The 22,156-nt window shown below is 43.5% G+C and overlaps 1 protein-coding gene across 5 annotated transcripts in view; it reads right to left on the bottom strand.

Moving 5' to 3' along the window:
- The window catches only part of CYFIP2 (cytoplasmic FMR1 interacting protein 2), a 133,429-nt gene extending 114,116 nt beyond the window's left edge, over positions 1-19,313 (bottom strand). For 2 of the 5 annotated variants that reach the window (XM_078004301.1, XM_078004303.1), the window contains exon 1: positions 18,811-19,272. The gene's annotated coding sequence lies outside the window, so the exon portion shown is untranslated. 5 annotated transcript variants of the gene reach the window in all.
- Positions 19,314-22,156: the final 2,843 nt, after the last annotated feature.

Below are 22,156 nucleotides of genomic sequence, written 5' to 3'. Positions count from 1 at the left end.
GATCCTTAGGGAGTACAGAGAGAGTTAAAACGCATTGAGGCCACTTCTCCTCACCACTTCTTCCCAAGGTGTTCTCAGTGTGTATCTTTTATATCTGAGGATCTCTTTATGGCTAACAAAGTACTTTGTGTGTACTTGGTCGACCCTCACCACCGCCCTCTGTGATCAACGTGGAAGGTGGCACTCTATCCATATAACCGATGAAAAATCAAGGCTCAGAGAAGTTATGTGATGCCCACACAGCCACGTCACCAGGAGCGAGGGACCTCAAGTGGGATGTGAGGACATGGGTCATGGTTAGTTTCTCCACCTTTCGTTCTTCATAAGGATATTTATGAGTTCCACTCTTAAATTACCATGCAATACAATTATTCATGATGGTGACAGCCAAGATAATCAACTGAAAACCAAAGCCCAGGTTTTTAGGCTAATTAAATTGGGATTAAAATAACTCAATTCCTGCAAATCAACCTTCCTTGCAAAGATGGAGGAGCCATTGTCTTCCTTGGCCTGGGTATGTTTTGTGAGTCACATCAAACAAATCAGCCCTAAATGGACATTTCTGTGTCTTAGACCCTGGCACAGCACAGCTGCTTTGATTGTATGTTTGGCAGGATTAGAAGCTGAAGAGAATCTGAACAGCACAGTTACCCAACTCGAGCTAATTCCTATTTTAAGAACTCAGCACCCAGCAAACAGAATACTCATTTTTCCCCCCAAACATATGTGAAACACTGCTTAAAAACTAATCACGATTTAGGCTATAAATCAAGTTCCCACAAGTTTCTTCAAAAATGATAGCCTACAAGTTACATTCACTGTTTATTAAATGTAATGCAATGAAATTAGAAATCAATAATGCAAATTGTAGCAATAAAATCCCATACCTTTGAAAATGTGTAAAACATACTTCAAGGTCATTCAAAACTAAAAGAGGAATTCCAATAGAAATGATAAGATATTTAGAAATGAAAGATGGAAAGCACTAATACATGTCTTCAACACATTTAGCTGAAAGAAAAGTGGAACTAAATGAAGTTAATGTTACACTAAAAAACCTTAAGAGAACAAAAGTCAGCCCAGAGAAATGAGAATAGAGGGACTGAGAGTTACAAAGGCAGACATAAAGCAAAAAACAAAGCAAAATAAAACATAACAGTAGAGGTAAACAAAAACACTAAAAGCTGAGTTCTAGAAAACAGCTTTTAATAACAATAATAAAGCCAACCCTAAACACACATGATTAAGAGAGACACAAAGAGAAGGGCCACTGTGCTTGTCTGAGAACCCGTTCCTGACCACCTTCGATTCCAAGGAGTTGTGAGATCCCTGGGCTGGAATTTCTCCTGTGAATGTCAGCCAGTTTGCCTTGCTTGTTAGGAAATACGGTGTCTGACATTAGGGGGAAAAAGGACCATCAACACAAGAATTTGGTACAGGGGCTGCAAAGGACTAAAACAACTGCAGAATATACCCAAGGTCATGCTGCCCCGAGACTAATACCTGCCTTAGGCCCAAGGTTGGGAGGGCAGAATGGGGCTGAGCCTTCACTGGCTGCTGTGCAGCTAACCAGATTCACATTTCACTGAGTTCTCGAACACACCTTCCCATCACGTACCATGGCAACAGCAAATGCTGCATCCAGTGAGGGCTCACTGAGCCCAGAGGTAACTTCCCCATCTGCCCTCTGCAGAAGGCTGGTCTCCTAGGGTGGTTTCAGTTCCTCTCCACACCTAAGTTTCTTCCTCTTCTCTACCCCACAGTTCTAAGTGTGGCATTCAGTTCTACAGCAAAACCACTTCACTGATCCATTGAAAGAAAAGGAAAAAAAAGACTCTCTTCCTTCTTATACTACTACTAAGTGCATTTTACAGGAGGGAGTAATGATTTTACTGGGCATAATGATCTTCAGCCTCCAAAGCCCTAGTAATTCTCTTCATTAATTCCAATTATAATAACAGTAAAACATTTCTTTAGCCCTTACTTTGCGTCAGACACTACGCGAAGTACTCAACTATTTCATTCTTGTATCCACCCTATAAAGGTAGGTACTATGATTACTCCCAGTCTATAGATGAACAAACAGAACCTCGGCATTTAATTTCACAGGATCAAGCGCTGGCAACTGGTGGAGGGAAGGCTGGCCCAGGTTTGTCCAGCTCCATAGTCTGAAGTCAGCTTCATTACTACATACTTCCCTCCAAGGACTCACGCTCGCATTTTGAGATTACACTTGATGAGTGGAGGTTTATTTCATACCAACCTCTACACTAGGTGTTTTCAAAAACTACGCATTAAGGGTTCTTGGCCCTGCTTGCACCAAAAAATCATGTGCACAGCTTCTAAATAACAAAATGCCTGGGTTCCAACCAGGGGACCAGGAAGACTGCATTTGAAAGGTGTCCTATCTCATTTTCAATAAGGAAAATCCAGATGAAACTTACAAGGAGATACACCATTTCTCACTGATTAGATCGACTCAAATCCAAAAGTTTGACCACACATGCTGTTGGCAAGGCTATGGAGAAAAAGGCTCTCCCAAACATTGTTGGTAGGCATGGCAAAATGACACAACTCCCGCGGGAGGAAATCTGCAATATCTAACAAACTTCCATAAGCATTTTACCCTTTGACCAGCAATCCCACTTCCAGGAATCTGTCCCAAAGATGCACTGACAAAAATACGCAAAGATACATGCACAAGGCCATTCACAGCAGGACTACTTGTGATAGCAAAAACTGAAAACAGCAAACATTCATTGATATAGTTACGATACTCGCCCTCACCCAAATCTCATGTTGAATTCTAATCCCCAGTGTTGGAGGTGGGGCCTGGTGGGAGGCGTTTGGATCATGAGGGCGGGTCCCCATGAATGGCTTGGGCTATCCCCTTGGTGATGAATGAGATCTGAGTTCACAGGAGATCTGGTCATTTAAAAGTGTGTGGCACCCCCCTCCCCCACACTGCCCACTCTCTTGCTCCTGCTTTCACCACGTGGTGTAACTGTTCCCCCTTCTGCCTTCTGCCATGACTGAAAGCTTTCTGCAGCCTCCCCAGAAGCTGAGCAGATGCTGGCACCACGCTTCCTGTACAGCCTGCGGAACCTTGAGTCAATTAAACTTCTTTTCTTTATAAATTACCTAGCCTCAGGTATCTCTTTATAGCAGTGCAAGAATGGCCTAATACATCCATTAACAGAGGAATGTCTGGATAAACTATGGTGCCACCATACAGGGAAATATGAAGCAGCAGGAAAATTAAGTGAGGACCCTCTCTACATGCTACTACGAGTGATCTCCAGGACATGGTATGGACAGCATGCGCTCATTTACCCAGGAGCGGGGGCTGCAGATGTCTACACACACATCTTCTACTTAAAAAACAAACCATGGAAAGGCAAGCCATATACTTTTAAAAATTAGTTACCTATGGAGAACAGGAAAAGAAGGGAAAACAGTTAACGGGCAGAGATAGGGGCTACAATACTTTGAATATGTCTTATTTTGTAGATTTGACTTTGAAAGCATCAAAACATTTTACATACTTACAAAATAAAATGTAAATTTATAAAAAGTGGCCCCCAAATCGAAAAGTAAAATGAAACAAATGAATGTATATATGTTGTACTATTGGAGTAACTCCACAGAAAGGGACTATTATTCCAAGTGATTTTAAAATTGAGCCATGTGCTGGAAGAGCCCTAATGGATCACAAAGACATCTAATAAAAGCTTGGTTTTTATTACTTTGTTACTGTTAGATGAGCCTGTGAACCAACTATTATGCTGAGAATTGGTAAATAACAGCAAACATTTAACCTGTCTTTCCTAAACAAACTATACCACCAGATAACCAAACTATAGAAGAGATGGATGTTTCTTTCCGTAAAAGTATTTTTTTCCTTTTTAAGATAAACAGACAATATCCTTGTTTTCCAACCTCTATAAACAAATGGATCTAGGCACTGATCATCATCAGCTGCTAACATCCCTAAATGAAAGACAATCAAATATTATGTGCTTAATGATGGAAAAACACACCAAGAATGCTGGATCCAAAACAAAACACCTGAATCTAATTAGGCCTTTGATGCCAACTCACAGGAAATATAAGAGGGCAGAAAAAACATGCTATACCCCAGTGATGTAATCAGCAAAATACAATCTATGACAAATTCTGCAGGACAAATGACTCAGGACCTCTAACATACAAATTGCAAAGACAGAAAAGAGAGATGGGAGGAAAATCTATAGATTTTGAAGAGACTGAACACACTATCATGTGTGGACCTTATTTGGATCCTATTTCAAACAAACCACCATACAAATAAAATTATAACTTTATGAGAAAATTAGAAAATTAGTACTGACTGGATATTTGATAATATGAAGGAAATATGTTATTTTATTTAGGTTTGATAATATCAAGGTTAAGTTTTAAAAGTCTTTATCTTCTCGAAATACCTACTAAAATATGGATAAAAGGACACAGGGGTTTGCTTCTAAATAATACTAGATGGGGGAAGAGTGAGTAAAAATGAAACAAATTCAGCAATGAGTTAATAAGTATAGATTGTGTGTGACACATACGTAGAGATTACTGTATTTTTCCATCCAATTTTATATATGTTTCAAAGTTTTCATAAAATCCCCTAGATCAGTTTATAAGCTCCCAGCTCTTATCCAACTTTCCTTTTTTCTCCCATAACTAGGTTTCTTCTGGGCTTCTCAAACTTAAAAAACACTCATTTACAGATGGGCATGGTGGCTCACAGCTGTAATCCCAGCACTTTGGGAGGCTGAAGTAGGTGGATCACCTGAGGTCAGGAGTTCGAGACCAGGTTGGCCAACAGTTCAAGACTAGTCTGACCAGTCCGGTCTACTTTTCTTACTAGAAATCCCGTTTCTACTAAAAATACCAAAAAAATTAGCTGGGCATGGTGGTGGGCACCTGTAATCCCAGCTACTCAGGAGGCTGAGGCAGGAGAATCACTTGAACCCAGAAGGCAGAAGTTGCAATGAGCCAAGATCATGCCATTGCACTCCAGCCTGCGCAATAAGGGCAAAATTTCATCTCAAAAACAAAAAACAAAAAACAAACAAACAAAAAAACCCAACTCCTTTACCAGAATAACCATTAAGTTTTCCTCTGCAGCCTAATAGTACCCCTGAACATCCCCTGAAGAGAATCAATAAGTGAACAACCTACAAAGCTAATAAATTAGGAGTCTGTTTATGTTAATGCTATCTTTCTTCTCCTCTGGCAAATACAACTTCTATAGTGGATTTCTACGAGCTTTGGTAGATCATTCAGTGCCTAAGGGAGAAGGAAATCAACATTTTTAGCTCAAGTGCTGGTAGGCATTGCGAAATCCACATCAATCGGAAAGAAAAAATATTCTGGAAATTTGAACAGAGGTATAAATGAAAATAAGAATGTACTTCTTTTCGGCCCAAGTGTCCTGCCTGTTTTGCAATCTTCCAAGTGAGAATGATTCTTTATGTTCAGTCTATGAACATGTGACCATTTCATCATTTTGGAAAAGAAATTAATAAAATATTTAAAAGTTAACAGTGTTCTGGGAGTATCATTTACCAAACACAGCTGCAACTTCTCAGTGGGGGACATTCATGACCGATTTAAATGCAGTGTCTTCAAAACAAACTCAGTCAGTGGCCTGGTTTCACCAAAAGCTGTACTAACATTGGGCTCACAAGCAATTTGCTTCTGAGAAGGGGAGCTTTAGGTGCCCCCCCATGCAGAAATGACTGACAGACCCCAAGCAAGAGGGGGATGGGTCCCATAAATGCAGGATGGCTGCCAGGAGAACATGGCTTTGGAAATGCAGGTTCTGACATTCATAGCTTAAACCCTGCTTCTTTATAAGCAAAATACTTGCATTGTCATTATCTGTTTGATTTTCTGGAAAGAAATGAACTATTAAGACGTTTTACTGAAGTGAAATATTAGGCTAGTGTAGTGGGTAAGCTTGAGTTCGGGGTTTGAATCTGTCATCTGCCACTTACAAGCTATATAACCAACAGCATGTTCCTTAACCTCTCTGAGCCTCAGTTTCCTTACCTTATAAGGGTGACAATTTATAATAGTGCCTGTCCTCAATGTTTATTTTGATTATATAACTACAGCATGTGGAATACTTAACACAGTAGCCAGCAAAGACGTAAGTGTCAAAAGACAAAATTACAATAAATTTATAGAATTAATTGCCCTTAATTTGTGATTTATGAATTGAAGCATCTCCTTTCTATACAATAGAATGAAAGCTCCCACTGGGCAATAGCAAAACAGTGGGTTTTGTAATGTGGGAAAAAGGAAACACAACAATAGAAAAATAAATGATTAGTTAACATCAAGTTACTTCAGGTTACTTTTTTGTAAGGGTTAAGGCAGAGGGGATTTGCTTATTATGCTGACTTAGGTGGAGAGTGGCATTTAGCATGAGTGACCCCATTTTGGTTTGGTCTGGTTTTTAGGGGCCTAGTACAGGAGCTTAGTCTTAAACAATGGCCTCCCATACTTTTGTTCAATATTAGCTAGTCTGTGGCCTGTTTTCAATCGAGAGGATGAATTAAATACTGCAACAATTCTCCTACCAAAAAAAGGAAGGTATTATTTTTATCACACTAATATCTCAGTTGTATAGGTTCTTCACATTGATTTTCTCAATCACAACTATCCTGCACATTCAACTCAGCAGGTGTAATTTTTGCTGTGTTTCTGAGGACACTGTGTTATGGAGAAGTAAACACTTTTATTCAAGGTCACATGGTCAGCTAGTGGCAGAGACAGGGTAGAAACAGGATATCTTGACTTCCAGTTCTACCCCTTTTCTTCTAGATCACACCTGGTTTTGTACCTTTTCGAAACGTGCTAAGCACATTTTTTTTTCCCAGTTTGGCTGCTTTTTCCTTCCTCAAGAAGAACACAACTCTGCCAAGCTAAAGATTAGGTAACTGTCACCTTTGTGTTTCATGAACATCAAGAGGCCAGGAAACACTTTCCATGTCCGTATGGCTCTCCAGCCAGAGGCTATATAAGTATATACACACACACAAACATACTGCACACACATATACATAGACATATATACATGTGTATACATATATTAGTACAAAGAAAATATTATATAAATATAAAAATAAAAGGGAGATTTAGATTGTTCCTATTAAAAAAATTTAGTCATTTGCCTCATAATGATGTTTCAGTCAACAGAGGATCATATATACGATGGTGTTACCATAAGATTATAATATCATATTTTTACTGTACCTTTTCTATGTTTAGGTACACAAATACTTCCCATTGTGTTGCAAGTGTCTACAGTATTCAGTACAAGAACATGCTGTACGGGTTTGCAGCCCAGGAGCAATAGGCTATACCATATAGCGTAGGTGTGTAGTGGGCTATGCCATCCAGGTTTGTGTAAGTGCACTCTATGATGTTTTCTTGGCCTCAGAATAAAACCCAAATACTGCCACTTCTTCTTCCCATGCCAGGGCAGACACTGCTAATTGGTAATGACTCTATTTTCCACTAATTCCACAGACAGCTTCAGAATCCTCATGAAATAGTGAGCTCCAGGAAGCCACCAGCAATCAATCTGAGTTTGCCCATGAAATAAAACATAACATGCCCTTTCTGGAGTAGAACCATGCATGTGAAAGCTCCTCAAGGTCAGGGACCATTTTTTTTTTTTTTTTACCTATCACTGAAAATGCAGAGACCTTAGCAGAGTGCCGCAAACAGATTAGGCAATGGGGAAGTACTGAATGAAAGAATTCATGAACACACCTCAGTCTCCTGACAATATAGGAGACAGGAGACGACCTGAAGTTGGCCATGTCCTTACTTCCAGTTTTTCCATTCTTTCTCCTTCACTATTAATAACACAGATAAGGCTGGACTCGGTGGCTCACGCCTGTAATCCCAGCACTTTGGGAGGCCGAGACGAGCAGATCTCCTGAGGTCAGGAGCTTGAGACCAGCCTGGCCAACGTGGTGAAACCCCGTCTCTAATAAAAAGCCAAAAACTAGCTGGGCACAGTGGTGCGCACCTGTAGTCCCAGCTACTCGGGAGGCTGAGGCAGGAGCATTGCTTGATCCCGGGAGGTAAAGGTTGCAGTGAGCTGAGATGGAGCCACTGCTATATCTGGGTGACAGAGTAAGACTCTGTCTCAAAAACAAAAACAAAACAGCTAATTTAAATCAGCATAGAATACACAGTCATATCCATAAACTGCCAGGATAATTCTTACTATTTTTTTCTAGAGATTCTGTTTTTTGCCAGTTTTTATTTTAGAAGGAAGCTTTATATCACAATCACAGATAGAAAACCAATATTATATGCCATAAACACAGAGGAGCCATAAAAAACACAGTAATGAACATAAACACAGGTCTGGGTATTATCTGAAAATCATTCCATGTCCACCACTGATACCCACACAAGAGGCATTTTAGTGTGGAGGTGAACTGGATAGCTTGAGTTAGAATCTTACCTCTGCCAATACCTAGTTGTGTGACCTTGAGCAGGTGACATAACCTGCCTGAGCCTCACTCTCCTCATTTTGGTATAAGGGATAATGATAGTTTCTATCTCACAGGATTTGAAAACTAAATGAGTTAATCCATGTAAATGGCTTGGCTGGTAGAAAGTGCTCGATAAAAGTTAGTGCCTCAACAAAACTGAATCTAGAAACATATAAAAAGATTATGCACCATGAACAAGTGAGATTTATCCCAGGAATGTTAAGATCAGGTTAACATTAACATCAGAATATCAATTAATGTAATAAGCTATAGCAATAAAGGTCAGAAACCATATCATCTCAATACACACAGAAAAAGCATTAGACAAAATCTCAACACCTTCATGATAAAAACACTCAAAAACTTAGGATTAGAGAATATCCTCAACTTGACCATAAATGGCTACAAAAAACTCTTAGCTAATATCAAACTTAATGCTTTCCCACTAAGATCAAGAACAAGACAAACAAGCCTGCTCTTAGCACTTCTATTCAACATCGTACTGGCAGTTCTAGCCAAGATAATTAGGCAAGAAAATTAAATAAAAGACATCTAGATTAGAAATGAAAAAGTAAAACTATTCCTATTTGCAGATAACATAGTCTTGTATATAGAAAATCTGTGAAAAATCCACTAAAAACTATTAAAGTCATAAACAAGTTCAGCACATTTGTAGGATACAATATCAGCATACAAAAATCAGTTGTGTCTCTGTATACCAGCAACGCACAATATGAAAAGAAAATTGAGAAAACAATTCTATTTATAGTAGCATCAAAAATAATACAATACTTAGGAATAAACTTAACAAAATAAGTGCAAAACATACACTCTGAAAGCAATAAAACCTTGTTGAAAAAAATTAAAGACCTAAATAAATAAAAAGATATCCCATGTACATAAGCTGGAAGACTTAATATTGTTAACACGGCAATACTACCCAAACGAATCTACAGATTCAACATAATCTCTATCAAAATCTCAGCTGGCTTCTTTGCAGAAATTGACAAGCTGATCCTAAAATTCATATGGAAATTCAAGGGACTCACTCAAGATAACTAAGACAATCTTGCGGGTGGGGGGAACCGAACAAAATTGGAAGACTCACACTTCCTGATTTCAAAACATACTGAAAGCTACAGTAATCAAAATTGTGCGGTGTTACCATGAAGACAGACAATGAACAATGATAAATTGATGGAACTGAACTGAGAATCCAGAAATAAACACTCACATTTATGGTCAATTGACAAGAGATGTAGAAAGAATATTCTTTTCAACAAATGATTCTGGGACAACTGAATACCCACATGCAAAATTTGTTTTATGGTGTGAGGTATAAATAATGTAATATATAATAAATTAATTCAAAGATCTATGTAAGAGCTAAAACTATAAAACTCATAAGAGTACATCTTTGTTACCTTGAATTATGTAATAACAAAAACACAAGCAACAAAATAAAAAATAAACTAAACACCTAAATAAAAAAATGTGTGCTTCAAAGGACACCATCAAGAAAGTCCATCCACAGAATAGAAGAAAATATTTGCAAATCATGTATTTGCTAAATATATAAAATATGTAAATAATTCTTGGCTGGGCACAGTGGCTCATGCCTGTAATCCTAGTACTTTAGGAGGCTGATGGGAGAATCGCTTAAGCCAGAAGTTCAAGACCAGCCTGGGCAACAGAGCGATACCTTGTTTCTACAAAAAAAATTTTTTTAATAAAAATAAATGTAAAAATGAATTCTTAAAACTCATTAATAAAGACTACCTGATTTTAAAAATAGGCAAGGAACAGATTTTTCTCCAAAGATATACACATAGCCAATAAGGACACAGAAAGATTAATGTCCTTAGTTATTAGGGAAATGCAAATTGATACAACTTCACACCCACTAGGATGGCTATAATCAAAAGGACAGACAATAACAAGTGTTGGCAAGGATGTGAAGAAACTGGGAACACAGTTGCTAGTAGGATTGCAAGATGGTGCCGCACCTTTGGAAAATCGATTGATATTTCCTCAAATTTTTAAACACAGAGTTACCATTTGACCCAGCAATTCTACTCCTAGGCATAACCCCAAGTGAAATGGAAATACATGTCCACACAAAAACTTGCACATGGATGTTCATGGCATCATTATTTGTAATAGCTAAAAAGCAGAACTAAAATATGCATCAACTGATAAAATACGGTACAGCCATATGGAATATTTTTCAGCCATAAAAAGGAATTAGGTACTGATATTGATACAACATGAATGAACTTTGATAATATCATGCTAAGTGAAAGAAGCCAGTCATTAAAGACTCTGTATTCTATGGTTGTATTTATTAAACATGCCCAGAACAGGCAAATCTATGGAGACTTATAGTAGACTAGTGGTTGCCTAGGGGTGGGATTGGGTGAAATAGGTGGTGCTGCTAAAGGCCATGAGGTTTCTTTCTGGGGCGCTAAAATGCTCTAAAACTGACTACAATTATGGGTTGTACAATTTTGTGGATATATTATAAACCACTGAACTGTTTTTTTTTTGTTTTTTGTTTTTTGTTTTTTTTTAAGACAAGAGTTTTGCTCTTGTTCCCTAGGCTGGAATGCAACAGTGCGATCTCACTCACTGCAACCTCTACCTCCCAGGTTCAAATGATTCTCCTCCCTCAGCCTCCTGGGTAGCTGGAAAAACAGGCACCCACCACCATGCCCAGCTAATTTTTGTATTTTTAGTAGAGACGGGGTTTTGCCATGTTGGCCACGCTGGTCTCGAACTCCTGACCTCAGGTGATCCACTCGCCTCGACTTCTCAAAGTGCTGGGGTTACAGGCATGAGCCACCATGCCTGCCCTGAACTGTATTTTTTAAATGAGTGAATTGTACAGTATGCAAACTATATTTCAAGAAAGCTGTTACCAAAAGTTAGTATTTTTATAACTACCTTTTGGGAAACTTTGGGTGTAACATAAGCAGAAGGGGTACAAAGACAGCTGGGGTTGGAGTAGGAGCTTGGGGAGTTTGGGGACTGTAACGCTGCCCCTACAAGCAGAGGTTGTGGAGAGCAAAAACCAATGGGGACAGCAGGGGAGGAAAAGAGCAATAGATACAACCATACCACCCCGCAGAGCGGCCCCCTAAACTGCAGGAGTGAACTAGACCATACAGGGCAGGCCCAGCTAGCTTGTTTGTTCCCTCCCCCCTGCCCCTGCCTGTTTTGGTTTCTCTGCCATCTGTCAGGTCCTGGGGCTGCCCCCCCCCGCCGGAGTAAAGACTCCTCAGATAATATTATCTGAGGAGTAATAATATTACCACCTGTGAGGTGGGTGGAGTGACAGGTTCTGAGGTTTAGAATGAGAACAAGAAGGGAGTCTAGCTCTCTTTCTACTGATGAGGAAACCGAGGCTTAGAAAAGAAAAGGGACTTGTGCAAGGTCACTGGGCTAGTTAGGGGTGGAGCTGGGGTTAACATTGCACTTCCTGAGAAGACAAGGGAAGGCAATAGAATAACTCATATGACACAGAGCTTTAAAAGAAAAGGAGAGGGCCAGGCATGGTGGCTAGCGCCTGTAATCCCAGCACTTTGGGAGGCAGAGGCAGGTGGATCACCTGAGGTCAGGAGTTCGACACTAGCTTGACTAACATGGTGAAACCCCATCTCCACTAAAATTTAAAAAATTAGCCAGGTGACCAGGAGGCAGAGCTTGCAGTGAGCTGAGATCGCGCCATTGCACTCCAGCCTGGGCAACAGAGCAAGACTCTATCTCAAAAATGAAACAAAACAAAACAAAACAAAACAAAACAAAAAAATTAGCCCGGTGTCATAGCACATGCCTGTAATTCCAGCTACTCGGGAGGCTGAGGCAGGAGAATCGCTTGAACCTGGGAGGCAGAGGTTACAGTGAGCTGAGATCACACCATTGCACTCCAGGTTGGGGAACAAGAGTGAAACTCCATCTCAAAATAAATAGATAAATAAAAGAAAAAGACAAATATTACAACAAAAATTCTGCAGCAAAACGAAAAGCCCTCTAAGAAAGGAAATACAATCAAAGGACATTACTGGTTCTCTGTGATCATCATTTATATATCTTAATAATGTAGACACTTTAAACCTGATTTAGGTTAAAATAGAGCTCTTCCTATCTTGAGAGACGGGGGCAGGGGAGGGAGGGAGATGGTGTAAGAAAGCAAAATCTCCATTCATCACAGCAGGAAGTAAATAGACAACGTGCAGAATAGATAAATCAAGAAATAGCAGTGTAAGCACATATCATTTAGAGATGAGGAGGCAGCTATTAGAAGAAACAGTGAGTTAAAAGTGGCAGCTTCTAGGGGACGGTGGGTGCTGGATGGTTGTTTTTCATTATAAGGCTTTCAATATTATTTGATTTTTAAAAACATGTGTATGTATTGTTTTGATCAAAATTTAATAATTTGCTTTAGAAGACAATCACCCAACGTCTCCCTGCTAGCAGTTCAGACACCTGGCTGGCACCCAGCACTGACTGGCAAGGCGGTCTTTGCTGTTTCAGTCCCTTGCTGCCTGTCTTCTGGGGCCAGAGGCTCCATCACCTACAGCTTGTCTCCACACAGGGGACCTGCAGTCAGAGTGGAGAAGTCAAGTCAGCCTCGACTTGGGCCTCTGGGCCTATCTTCCTCGTTGTTTATGAGTAGACAGAGAAAAAGATCTTGGCGGGGGCTAAAGGACTTGCCACTTCATTTGCCGTTTTGCCCAGCTGCTTCCTGTGTTGTTAGGGTTGAGGCGGCCTTTCTGGTGACACCAAACCAGGCAGCTACCAGCGGCTCAGGGGAACGGCCTCACGCTCTCAGGAGGGGAAGTCATGCCACCAAGGTGGCTTGCTGATTTGCTCCTGCTGGGGCCCTGGGGCTGTCATATGAGGAACACCAACATGAAGCGTATGTGGGGTGAGGAGCTGCCTCTCAGATGCACCTGCTAAAACTCACAAAGGGAAGCCATGCATCTGCTACGGAAACAAAGAGCAGGACTTCAGGTCTGGCCAGCAGATCGGAGCACGTGGAACTCAGCTTCATGGACGTGAAACTGCAACTTGAGCATGGCTCAATATGAAGACAAAGGTCCCCAAATCACATTTTCACTCACTCTAAAAGGGCAAATTTCTTTGTCTGTAAAATATGGAGGTTAGCCTTGGTTCTCTCTCAACCATGATGTCCTGCCTTGTGAAGGTTACTGTAGGTAACTTGTGCTAATAATAGCTTAAGCACTGAGGTTTGCAAACAAGGTACATTTTATTGTATGTAAGGCGAGGGTTCAAGGTCTCTGTGTGATATTATTCTTGTATGTTCATCTCTTCCCTTGAATGGCAGGACTGGAGCAGAGTTGGGGGATTGGCTGTGGGGGCCGATGGGTTGAGCATGTCAATATTGTCCATTTTGTGTACTAAAAAAACAACAACAGCAACAAGTTAAGAATCACTGGATTTGGGCCTCTCTCAGGGGCCTTCCAACTCTAAAGCAAATGACCATGACTACAGTCTAGACATTCCATCCAAAGGGCTTCCTTAAAGACACATGTTAAGGATCATGCAGACCATTCTCTGTGGCCAAGATATACAGGGCATCATAAACCTGTCCAAGGATAGTCTTCCTTTGTGCCTTTGCTCAAACTGTCTCCACTCCCTTACGGACTGTCTTCTTTCCTTCTTAAATCCTGCCAATCTATCAAGGCCCAAGTCAAGACAGGCCTTTTCCACAAAGGTCTGACCAGCCAAGCCCCATAATGACCTTCATTTCTCTCACTCCATTAGCACTCACAGTCTAGAGTTCACAGTTTTTAACTGCACTACAAACTGCTCTATATTTCACTAATTCTTTGGATTGCTAAGAATGCCAAGGATAGTCATCTTGTCTGAGTTTGACCCATAGCAACCAGCACAGAGATAGGCACACACCAGGAATTACTTGCTTAATTAATAATTCATGAATGATTTGTTGAATGCATGAGCCAATGACCAAAATTCTTAACTTCTGGTTTAAAAAAATTAACAAGAAAGTTAAAATATCACACTTCTCTGAGGTCCCATATCCAAGTCTGCCTTATCAATATAAGAATCTGAGGAGAGTTCTTTAGAGAATCCTTCTATCATACAGTTTCCACTTCAAACCCTAAGAAGCAGGTCCTCATTTCTCTTTCCCATGTGGAAGTATAGCAGACTTGGAGATAGGGGGCTGACCTCTAGTTCTGAATTCTTATCTTGTCATTCATATATTGCCAAAACAAATCTTAAAACATCATATTTTAAAAGCACAAATCAAAAGTAGTTCTCAGATATTCCTTAAGAGTTATTGCATGCCTTCTCTGAGGGTCAGCCCTGCAAATTCCCTTTGATCTCAGCCAGGCCTTCAGTGAAGTTAGACAATTCTCTCATTCTTCCCCAGTTGATTTCTTATTCCACCCACAGAGGCAACTGTTCCAAACTCTGAAGTCTCCTGAAGTTTCCTAACCAGTCCATCACCTTGATTTCCTGCAGAGGACCTCACCTCCTGCCTTACTTAGAAAACAGAGACTACAGAACGTGGACAGACTAAACACACCTCTGTTTTACCTAGAGATTAAAGCCTGACAACCACTGCTCTACAATGACCAAATAATGACGCAAACAGAATCAAAAGGCCTACTGATGAAGTCATCACTGGGTCTTTCTCAGGCATCTCGCCAGAAAGTCCTATTTACTTTCCTCTCTCACTGCCTGTAGCTGAGCTGCCCAAAGTCTATCAAAATGCCACACAACCAGAATGATCCCTGCAAGAAATTCTGCCTGAACTCAAGCTCTGCCTTCTCAAAATGATTTCTTTCAAGAATTTGCACCCTCTGTTGCCAGGGCCCAAGTATGGCTTAAATGGTCGTTTTTTTTTTTGTTTTTTTTTTTTTTTTGAGGTACATCACACACAGCCCTTAGCATAATGGCCATGGCTAGAAAGCCAATATCTAAGCTCTTTGCATCCTGGGAGGTGTCCCGCACCCACTGACTGAATTCTGAAGTGTCTTTGTACAGACAAGGCTATCCAGGGGCCTTGACAGAATCTGGGAATCACAAAATGCCTTTAAGCTTCCCATTGGCTCAACAGTACAGAGAGGCCACAGATCCGTCTTCTTAAAGTGACACACAATATATAAGGAATAAATTGTTTCTTAAGGAATGGAGGGCATTTACCCCAAAGAGTCACACATTCAGGAGGCTCCTTCTCTATTTCCATGGTCTTTGTTTCTCAGACTGGGATTTACAGACATTACCTCATCCACAGGCTTCCATAATGACAGGCAGGTAACAGTTGGGCAGGCTGCCTTCCATTGCTCAGTTTTGAATGTCAGAGAGGTAGTGGCTGGTTTAAGGGCACACAGCAACTCAGGGATCCTGTGTCCCATACTCACTGTGCTGCTGTGTCTGTCCTGGAAGCAAAGCATGCCCTCAACATTTTTGGGTGGTTGCAAAATGCTAAATTCTCACAGAGGAAGAGGCCCTTCCTTAACTCTCTGTGTTGAAATGTGAGAATGGCCCTGGGCTTCTGCTTGGCGTGTTCCCTCCCACTTCTCTCTGCCGACTCCAGTTCCACCCACCTCTCCTGTGCTACTTAAGAGCACTTCCCACCTGAAGCCTTTCAGTTCATGCCTTACCACTCTTAACTTTCCCTTCCTTTGGCAGGTAAACTTGGGGCTGGGTTTACTGGTCACAGAGACCAACTTCCCTCAAAAAAGCAAAATTCAGGAAAGCTCTAGAGGGAGAGGGGCTGGTAACAGCCAAGAGTTGATTCCATACATGAGCCAAATTCTTAATGATTATGTAACGAATACATTATAACAATAAATATATAAATATGCTAGTACTTACTATGTGCTAAGCATTCTGCTCGGCACTTTCATGCACCCCTCGGGTAGTAAGAGCATCCAAAGATATACTAGTTCCTCCCCCGCCCCCATTCACTGCCTAGAAGGCAGCAGCCTGCCCCCCTCCTCCCACCATCTCACTACTGATGCAGGGGCCATCCCCTGGACCCTAGGCATGGCTTTGCTCCTCAGAATGACACGACCAAAGGCCTTTCATAAAGACTCCAGTGAGGTGACTGATGTCTGGCTTCGTCAATTACAAGTGAATAATTAATACTTGCCAGTAAAGAAATAGACTCATTGTTATGGTGGCCACCTGGAGGCTACAAAAGGCCATTTTGTGACACTCTTGGTGGACCCCTGGGGCCAACAGAGGTCCAAAGAAGCCGCCTTGAGAGTGTAGTCCAATCCTTAAACGTAGGGACTGGGGCCCGTACTGTTTTCCAGGAGCGCTTTTCCGTTAATTAGCTTGTTGCCTATTCATCTCATTCAGTTTTCTGGTCAATGACAGCAGCAGAGGCCCACTGAACATCAGAGAGGGCATGATTTATCAGAGGGGACATGTAGAGTTCTCCCAGGGCCTTTTACCAGTTTTTGAATTCATGTCTACTTCCTTCTCTGGGCCAGCATCTGATTTGAGTAAAATTCTCCAACCCCATTGGGTTGTACATTCGACTCTTGGCCTAATGCCTAAAGCAAGTTTTTCCTTTTTCATTTTTCAGCAGGGACTGAACAAGGCAGCCTTGGGTGCCTACAGAACCGGTCAGAACTGGCCAGGAAATATAATAAAGAAGCTTAGTGAGCAGAGAGCTAATGCCCCCAGCCAGAGGCTCAGTGTGTAGAACTATCTAGAGGCACTGACTTTGTAAGCAAACAACACTCTCTTCTTGAGGTCTAATAATTGCCTTGGCAAAGGGTAGCCAATGCCAACGAGGAACCCTGTGTACACAAGTTTCTCATCCTGAAAGTGGACACTGGGTGCTCAAAAAATGCCTTCCGGTGACAGTAACCCCTGACCAGTTAAACAAACATGCACTCATGCACACACATGCACACACACTCTTACAGCATTCCTGCCCCCAGGGCCAAAGCTGCCCTTGCCAAATACAGAGCTGACAGCTGCTAGATATTGTCATTTCAGGGACCTGTTCCCAAAAGAACTACCCAGCTCCCCACCTCCACTTCCAGCCCACTGTTTGAAATTCCACCATTAGCGATAGCAAATATTTCTACAGTGTTTCCCATTAAAGCTTTGTTTCCCATTAAAATGCCTCCATCCTCTGTTTATTTTCTGGTCAAATGACTTGTAAAGCACCTGCTCCGCATCAAATGCGAACTTCTTTTGTATTCAGCTCTTCAAGATAAACACAATCATTGGCTCCTTTCTTGAAAACAATTTCTGACACTGGAGACTGGGGGAAGAGCAGGGCACTGTATGGAAGTGGAGGTGGTAGGCCACCAGGAGGGCCACAAAGAGAGGGTCTAATGGTGGAGAAAGCAACCGTCAAGGCCTTCACAGACCTGCCCATAGATACGGACCTGATTTTTACCCTCTAAGATCTCAGGGACCCGGGTTGCTGGCACAGCCTGTATCCAAGAGAAAGGTGAGACCCACTGCCCTAACTGGGACACAGACAGGAGGCAGGAAATGGGAACACAGGAACCGACACTCTCCTGATTTGCCCCTCCTGCCAGCAGGACTGCCTCCGTCTCCCTGCCCATGCTGAGGGCACAGGCACCCAGGAACTAGCAGAAAAGGATCCTTGTCCCATTCTTGGCCTAGCTGGAAGGACAGCTGATGGCTCGTCGGGGCTGGTGAATGTTTCCACTGTGCTGGGGAAAGTAGGCAAGCAAAGGTCAAAATCAGATTCCCTGTGCTGGGGGGGCACCGGGGGGCTGTCAGTGTCCTTTCCAGCCGGGTTCTGGGTATAGAGGGCCATACTTCTGTGGACCATCCCCCATCCCCAAGCAGAGAGCACCTCCTCTTCTTTTGCACATAGGTGGGCTGTTCCTTGGGGTGACGGGTAGGGTTGTCTTGAAAAGCAGACGTCACAACAGACAGGTAAGCCTCTTCCTGGTTCCTCAGAGCTCAAGAAAAAACAATCTTTTCCCCCAGGAGTCAGCCCACTCATCCCCTTCCCCCACTTCCATCCTGCCCGCGGCCAGCCTGGAGAGCGATGCTAGTGTAGGCCAGAAAGCTTCCAAGCGGGTCAGACCTGCTTCTCTCTCATCAAAGCCCTCCGCCCCCAAACATCGCCGCTGCGCCCCTCGCCCCACCCATCACACGTTCTGTGTGCCCGAGGCGGCTGCCAGGCGGGCCCAGGCGGCTCTCGCTGGCCCTGGGGGAGGTGACGGTGGTCACAGAGGCAGAGGCAGGGGTCAGCGCTCTGCAGTACCTGGACCCGAGGATGTCGCCGCCGCCGGGCTCGCGGCCACCGCAGGTGTCTCCGGTCCCTGAGATTAGCACCGCCTCCTCCCGGGCTGGCGGCTCCGGCCCAGGCCGCGCACCTGCTGCTGCGGCTACCCCGCCGCTGCGCCGGAACTCCGCGATGTGCTCGCGCCTCCCGGGCAGAGGGTCGGTGCCGCGGGACGCACCGTGCGCCCGAGGGGGAAAGGGGCCGCGTGGGGCCTGAGGCCGGGCCTTGCGCTAGCCCGGGCGCAGCGCCGAGCGCCCCCCGCGGACCGGGAGAGGGGGCGGCCCTTCGCGCATCCTCACGGCCTCAACCCCGTCCCCGGCAGCATCCCGGTCCCCGTGCCCGGCCCAAGGCCTGCGAGCGCCGCTTACCTGGCTCTGCGGCGAGTTCAGGGGAGGGGCCCAAGGCTACCGCAGGGCCCCGCGCCGGGGCGCAGGATGCTCTGCCCCGCTCCGCTGCGCGGCGCTCGGCCCCGCCCCGACCCCGCCGCTCCGCCTGCCGCGGCTCCGCCCCCGCCCAGCGCCCGCCCCTTCTCTGCTGCGGCTGTCACACAAAGGGCAGGAAATGGCTGCGGCGAGGGGCTCTCGGCGCTCCCCGCTGTACCGCCGGCGCGCCCGGGACCTGCCCCTCGGGCTCAGAGGACAGCTCAGCACCCAGGCTTCCTGCCCTGGGGGCGGGAAAGGGAGGGAGGGCTTCTTCCACGGCCTCCATCACTAGGAACCACACCTGCAGCAACCCGAGAACGAGAGCTTCGGCCGCATTCGGATCTCTTTGGCCCCACATGATTTCCGAGTGCTCATTTATCAACCCAATCTTTATTGATTACCTATTCCGTTCCATGTACGGTGCCAGGACCTGGGTGTGCACTGGTGTACAAAAGACAGGGTCCCTGCCCCCGTGGAGTTTTATCACCTTCCAGGAGAGACGGGTGTACATTAACCCATCTAACGTCCAGTTACAGCCCAAAGTGCTGTGAGGAGAAGTAGCAGGGTCAAGTGACTGAAGATGCAACTGGGGCTAGGGGAGGGGGCCTTCCACCAGTTGAACCTGGACGCTGATGGGGCTTCTTCGCTCAAGAATAAGTTCTTCCCCTCCCTTCCAGTTCCCTGGAGAAGAGTCCCTGAAGCTGCCACCTCTTTAACAGGGGCCTGCCTCAACTTCATTCTGGAATTGCTTCACGGACAAATAGGCGACAGGAAGCACTGAAAGGACAGGTACCTTTCTCTTCAAGGCTTATCTGCCGTTACGGGCTCCTTAAAGAAGCGATTATCTGCCCACCGGTGGCTCACACCTGTAATACCAACACTTTAGTAGGCCGAGGAGAGAGGATCGCTTGAGCTCAGGAATTGGAGACCATCCTGGGCAACTCAACGAAACTTCATCTCTACTAAAAATTAAAAAAAAAAAAAAAAAAAAAAAAAAGATGGGTGTGGTGGCATGCACCTTTGGTCCCAGCTACCCAGGAGGCTGAGGTGGGAGGATTGCTTGAGCCTAGGAGATTGAGGCTACTGTGAGCTATGATCCCGCTGCTGCACTCCAGACTGGGTGACAGAGTGAGACTGTCTCACAAAAAAAAAAAAAAGAAAGAAAGAAAAAGAGAGAGAGAAGAGAAAGAACGAGAAAGAGAGAAAGAGGAGAAGAAAAGAAAGAAGAGAAAGAGAGAAAGGAAAGAGAGGAAAGAAAGAGAGAAAGAAACAATTCTCATTGAGATCCAGCCTGGTAGGCCTTCAGACCAGGCTGAAGTCAGGCTGCACCAAATTCTAACCTTGAGACACCTGAGCAGGTTACTTCACCACTCTGCTCCACAGAGGTCACCATATCTGCAACACAGGGAATGACGGTTGCCTTTTATACCTTACAGGGTAAACAATTTGAAAGCATTTAAGACATTGTGGAGTGTATGTAGACATAAGGAGTGGTTTCCTAGGGTCCACAAATTTATACTTAATCACTCAGCTATTCCTAATAAGGGCAATTTGTAGAGGAGCCCCGTTATTCAAGCTCCAGCAAAGGACTTGTAGAAGCCTTTGCTTGCCCTTACTGATCTCACCTTATTTCCCAAGTGCTCAGAATCCATGATTCCTTGTGGTTTGATCTTAAATCACTAATTCCAATTCAAATTGCTATTTCAGAAAAAAAAATGACATATATATATATATACACACATACATTTCTGTCCCTGGTTCTGTGTGAAAAGCTGTGGGAGTGTTTGTGAAGGATGGGTTTAAAAACAGAACCGAGGTTTCCTTTAAAAAATGTTTCATTTTCCACCGTGATCCTTGGGATTTCAAGTTCAATGATTACAAATACTTTACAATGAGAATCCCAATAAGTCAGGTTTTCATTCTAAGGGGCACATTATTTCAGATGGTATCGTTTTTTGGAAGACGTATTTCTCCCTGCTGTTCCTTCGCTGTCTTTTCACCTTCAGGAACAAGTTGCCTAAAAACAGAAAAGACTATTACATGTATATTTGGTTAGATCTTAAACAAAAATAACTCCCGGACCTCTGAGTTCTACTTGTGTAAAAAGGAGAGCAGTATGGTCTTTTGAAGCCACCGTGTTGGAAATCCAGAGGCTTGTCTTTTGGTCCTAGTTTTGCAACGAACAGAAGAATGATCTTAGGCAAGGAGCCTCACCTCTGTTTCCCCACCTATTAAATGAAGTAGGTTGGATGCACTCCAACATCCTTCTGAATGTGGAAAATTACATGAGTTAAAACAAAGGGCATGCCCCTCCCAGGCTTAAGGCACTTCCCTAGCTCCCCACTGCCCCCCGATGAAGCCCAGACTCTCTCCAGTGGCCAGAGAGTCGTCAAGAGCTGGCAGCTATCTCTCCCTGTGAACCAAGCTTGCTGTGCTTCAGCTAAAAGGAACAGCTTTTAGTTCCTCAAACTTGCTGTGTTCTTTGTTGTGCTTGACATTCGTACATGCAAGGCTTCCTGAATGGCCCTTTCTGTGCCGGCATTCCCTCCCTCCACATTCCACACTTTTTCCCAGTTTACCTGATGAAGTTCTGTTCGTCTTTCTGGTATCCCTTTAGATGCTGCTTCCTCCAAGATTCCTACATGTCTGGGTTAGCTTGAGATTGGTTGTCTATGTGCCCTTAGCTGCCTGGGCTCCTTCTATCATCCCACGTATTAATCTGTGATATAATTGTCAATACACTTGCCTGTATTCCACCATGAGACCATAAAATCTAACGGAGCAGGGATATGTCTGTCTTGCTTTCCCATTGCATCCTCGGAGTTCAGTAAAAATGGATGGAATGAACACCCATAGATGACATTTTTAAACTTTGCCACTGAAATGTATAGCTATCTGTCTAC

This window comes from Macaca mulatta, chromosome 6, assembly GCF_049350105.2.
Source record: "Macaca mulatta isolate MMU2019108-1 chromosome 6, T2T-MMU8v2.0, whole genome shotgun sequence".
Classification (NCBI taxonomy): Eukaryota; Metazoa; Chordata; class Mammalia; order Primates; family Cercopithecidae; genus Macaca; species Macaca mulatta.
Note: the sequence above shows the minus strand (reverse complement) of the source record. Positions and strands in the feature narration are given on the sequence as shown.